Genomic DNA, 5,427 nt, shown 5'->3' on the forward strand with positions numbered 1-5,427 from the left:
ACCAGAGCACCCATAATACTTATGGTGGGTACTCATTGAGGTGAGGGTCACCAGAGCACTCATGGAGCAGTCCTTGGTGGGGTGAGGAGGACCAGAGCACCCATGGAGGGTCCTTGGTGAGGTGAGAGTCACCAGAACACCCTTGGAGGGTCCTTGGTGGGGTGAGGGGGACCAGAGCACCCTTGGAGGGTCCTTGATGGGGTGAGGAAACCAGAGCACCCCTAATATTTATGGTGGGTGCTCATTGAGGTGAGGGGACCATGGTGAGGGGGACCAGAGCACCCTTGGAGGGTGATCAACGGGGTGGGAGTGCTTGTAGGGTGATGGGACCATAGCATCTATGTCACCTGGGGGGTTGATACTCAGTGGGGTATGGGGACAGCAACACCCATGGAGGGTGCTCAGTAGGGTGCAGGGACCATGGGGAGAGGACCCAGAGCACCCATGGAGGGTGCTTAATGGGGCATGGAGACCACAGCGCCCATAAAACTCATGGTGGGTGCTCAGTGGGCTGATGGGACCATGGTAAGGAGAACCAGAGCATCCATGGAGGTTGTTTGATGGGATGAAGGTGTTCATAGGGTGATGGGACCACAGCACCCATGGAAGGTGCTCAGTGGGGTGAAAGGGACCACGGTGATGGGACCACAGCACCTATTTCACTTTGGGGGTGGTGTCCAGTGAAGTATGGGGACTGCGGCACCCATATCACCCATGGAGAGTTCTCAGTAGGGTGAGGAGATCGTGAGGAGGAGGACCAGAGCACCCAAGGAGGGTGCTTGGTGGGGTGAAGGTGCTCAAAGGGTGATGGGACCACAGCACCCATGTCACTTGAGGAGAATGCTTGGTGGGTTATGTGGACCACAGCACACATATCACCCATGGTGGTGCTCTGTGGGGTGAGGAGACCATGGGGAGAAGAACGAGAGCACCCACAGAGGGTGATCAGTGGAGTGAATGTGAGTGCTCAGAGGGTGACGGGACCACAGCACCCATGTCACTTGAAGGAGGTGCCCAGTGGGGCACAGGGATCACATCACCTGTGTAGGGTTCTCAGTAGGGTGAGGAGATCGTGAGGAGGAGGACCAGAGCAGCCATGGGGAGGGTGCTTGTTGGGGTAAAGGTGCTCAAAGGGTGATGGGACCACAGCACCCAATATCACCCATGTAGGGTTCTCAGTGGGGCGAGGAGACCATGGGGAGGAGGACCAGAGCACCCATGGAGGAGTCCTTGGTGGGGTGAGGGGCACCAGAGCACCCATGGAGGGTCCTTGGTGGGGTGAGGGGGACCAGAGCACCCATAATACTTACGGTGGGTGCTCATTGAGGTGAGGGGCACCAGAGCACCCCCGGAGGAGTCCTTGGTGGGGTGAGGGGGACCAGAGCACCCATAGAGGGTCCTTGGTGGTGTGAGGAGGACCAGAGCACCCATGGAGGGTCCTTGGTGGGGGGAGGGGGACACAGAGCACCCATGGAGGAGTCCTTGGTGGGGTGAGGGGCACCAGGACACCCATGGAGGGTGCTCGGTAGGGTGAGGGGGACCCAGAGCACCCATGGAGGATCCTTGGTGGGGTGAGGGGCACCAGAGCACCCATAATACTTATGGTGGGTACTCATTGAGGTGAGGGTCACCAGAGCACTCATGGAGCAGTCCTTGGTGGGGTGAGGAGGACCAGAGCACCCATGGAGGGTCCTTGGTGGGGTGAGGGTCACCAGAGCACCCTTAGAGGAGTCCTTGGTGGGGTGAGGGGGACCAGAGCACCCATGGAGGGTCTGTGGTGGGGTGAGGGGGACCCAGGGCACCCATGGAGGAGTCCTTGGTGGGGTGAGGGGGACCAGAGCACCCATGGAGGGTCCTTGGTGGGGTGAGGGTCACCAGAGCACCCATGGAGGGTCCTTGGTGGGGTGAGGGGGACCAGAGCACCCATGGAGGGTCCTTGGTGGGGTGAGGGGACCAGAGCACCCATAATACTTATGGTTGGTGCTCAGTGAGGTGAGGGTCACCAGACAGAGCACCCATGGAGGGTCCTTGGTGGGGTGAGGGGGACCCAGAGCATCCATGGAGGGTGCTCGGTGGGGTGAGGGGGACCAGAGCACCCATAATACTTATGGTTGGTGCTCAGTGAGGTGAGGGTCACCAGACAGAGCACCCATGGAGGGTCCTTGGTGGGGTGAGGGGGACCCAGAGCATCCATGGAGGGTGCTCGGTGGGGTGAGGGGCACCAGAGCACCCATGGAGGGTCCTTGGTGGGGTGAGGGGGACCCAGGGCACCCATGGACGGTCCTTGGTAGGGTGAGGGGGATGCAGAGCACTCATGGAGGAGTCCTTGGTGGGGTGAGGGGGACCAGAGCACCCATGGAGGGTGCTCGGTGGGGTGAGGGGGACCCAGAGCACCCATAATACTTATCGTGGGTACTCCTTGAGGTGAGGGTCACCAGAGCACCCATGGAGGAGTCCTTGGTGGGGTGGGGGGCACCAGAGCACCCATGGAGGGTGCTCGGTGGGGTGAGGGGGACCCAGAGCACCCATAATACTTATGGTGGGTGCTCATTGAGTTGAGGGTCACCAGAGCACCCATGGAGGGTCCTTGGTGGGGTGAGGGGGACCAGAGCACCCATGGAGGGTCCTTGGTAGGGTGAGGGGGACCCAGGGCACCCATGGAGGAGTCCTTGGTGGGGTGAGGGGCACCAGAGCACCCATGGAGGGTCCTTGGTGGGATGAGGGGGACCCAGAGCACACATGGAGGAGTCCTCGGTGGGGTGAGGGTCACCAGAGCACCCATGGAGGGTCCTTGGTGGGGTGAGGGGGACCCAGGGCACCCATGGAGGAATCCTGGGTGGGGTGAGGGGCACCAGAGCACCCATGGAGGAGTCCTTGGTGGGGTGAGGGGGACCCAGAGCACCCATAATACTTATCGTGGGTACTCCTTGAGGTGAGGGTCACCAGAGCACCCATGGAGGAGTCCTTGGTGGGGTGAGGGGCACCAGAGCACCCATAATACTTATCGTGGGTACTCCTTGAGGTGAGGGTCACCAGAGCACCCATGGAGGGTCCTTGGTGGGGTGAGGGGGACCCAGGGCACCCATGGCGGAGTCCTGGGTGGGGTGAGGGGCACCAGAGCACCCATAATACTTATCGTGGGTACTCCTTGAGGTGAGGGTCACCAGAGCACCCATGGAGGGTCCTTGGTGGGGTGAGGGGGACCCAGGGCACCCATGGCGGAGTCCTGGGTGGGGTGAGGGGCACCAGAGCACCCATAATACTTATCGTGGGTACTCCTTGAGGTGAGGGTCACCAGAGCACCCATGGAGGGTCCTTGGTGGGGTGAGGGGGACCCAGGGCACCCATGGCGGAGTCCTGGGTGGGGTGAGGGGCACCAGAGCACCCATAATACTTATCGTGGGTACTCCTTGAGGTGAGGGTCACCAGAGCACCCATGGAGGGTCCTTGGTGGGGTGAGGGGGACCCAGGGCACCCATGGCGGAGTCCTGGGTGGGGTGAGGGGCACCAGAGCACCCATAATACTTATCGTGGGTACTCCTTGAGGTGAGGGTCACCAGAGCACCCATGGAGGGTCCTTGGTGGGGTGAGGGGGACCCAGGGCACCCATGGCGGAGTCCTGGGTGGGGTGAGGGGCACCAGAGCACCCATAATACTTATCGTGGGTACTCCTTGAGGTGAGGGTCACCAGAGCACCCATGGAGGGTCCTTGGTGGGGTGAGGGGGACCCAGGGCACCCATGGCGGAGTCCTGGGTGGGGTGAGGGGCACCAGAGCACCCATAATACTTATCGTGGGTACTCCTTGAGGTGAGGGTCACCAGAGCACCCATGGAGGGTCCTTGGTGGGGTGAGGGGGACCCAGGGCACCCATGGCGGAGTCCTGGGTGGGGTGAGGGGCACCAGAGCACCCATAATACTTATCGTGGGTACTCCTTGAGGTGAGGGTCACCAGAGCACCCATGGAGGGTCCTTGGTGGGGTGAGGGGGACCCAGGGCACCCATGGCGGAGTCCTGGGTGGGGTGAGGGGCACCAGAGCACCCATAATACTTATCGTGGGTACTCCTTGAGGTGAGGGTCACCAGAGCACCCATGGAGGGTCCTTGGTGGGGTGAGGGGGACCCAGGGCACCCATGGCGGAGTCCTGGGTGGGGTGAGGGGCACCAGAGCACCCATAATACTTATCGTGGGTACTCCTTGAGGTGAGGGTCACCAGAGCACCCATGGAGGGTCCTTGGTGGGGTGAGGGGGACCCAGGGCACCCATGGCGGAGTCCTGGGTGGGGTGAGGGGCACCAGAGCACCCATAATACTTATCGTGGGTACTCCTTGAGGTGAGGGTCACCAGAGCACCCATGGAGGAGTCCTTGGTGGGGTGAGGGGGACCCCCATCCCTGACCCTCACCCCACACCTGCTCCCATGGGGATTACTATGGGAGTTTTGCCAAAACCAGGGTGACAGCGGTGACCGGGGTGGGGTGGGGACACCCCAAAGGCCCCGCTCACCCCGTGCCTCAGTTTCCCCGTCATCCTTTTCCGGCCCCGCCGTAGGCAAACAGAGATAAGGCGCTGCCGGGTGCTGCCGCGCACCCAAATCCGCTGTTTTTTTCCTCGGACTTTGAGCCGGGCCCGAGGGCGGCGTCAGGGCCGAGACCGGCCTACTCATTACACACACAGGCCTGAAAGCCCTGAAATAGGGCAAAACTCACCCAAGCAGCAACTTTTTTGCAGTAAGATACTGGTCCCCACTAAACCACGCCCCCATTTTTATGGTTTTAGTGGCAGGGGAGGGGGGGACACACAGCAAACAAACCCTTTTCCGGCTTTTTTTCCACCCGGTTATTTGCAGGCACCAGGCAGCCGGCCCCGCTGCGGCTGCGGCTTGGGTTTGGCTTTGGGGGAGCAAAAAAGGGTGACGAAAAAGCCAAATTCCTCGTGGGTTTTGCTGAGGGAAAGAGGCCCCAGGGGGGGATTGCTCCTTGAGCTGTGTTCAACCCCTTAAAAACCCCTAACCACCCCCCCAAAAACCTTAAAATGCCCTTTCACTGTCCCTTAAAATCCCTTAACCCCCCTCTTAAAAATCCTTTAAATGCCCTTTTACTGTCTCTTAAAAGCACCTAACACCCCCCTCTTAAAAATCCCCTAACCACCCCCCACAAAAACCTTAAAAATCCTTAAAATGCCCTTTCATTGTCCCTTAAAAGCCCTTAAACCCCCTTAACCCCCCCTTAAAAAGCCTTTAAAAATCCTTTAAACTCCCTTTCGCTGTCCCTTAAAAGCCCCTAACACCCCCCTTAAAAATCCCCTAACCACCCCCCCGAAAACCTTAAAATGCCTTTTCATTGTCCCTTAAAAGCCCTTAAAACCCCTTAACCCCCCCTTAAAAATCATTTAAACGCCCTTTTGCTGTCCCTTAAAAGCCCCTAACA

The sequence above is a fragment of the Calidris pugnax genome, unplaced genomic scaffold, assembly GCF_001431845.1.
Source record: "Calidris pugnax isolate Ruff unplaced genomic scaffold, ASM143184v1 scaffold205, whole genome shotgun sequence".
NCBI lineage: Eukaryota > Metazoa > Chordata > Aves > Charadriiformes > Scolopacidae > Calidris > Calidris pugnax.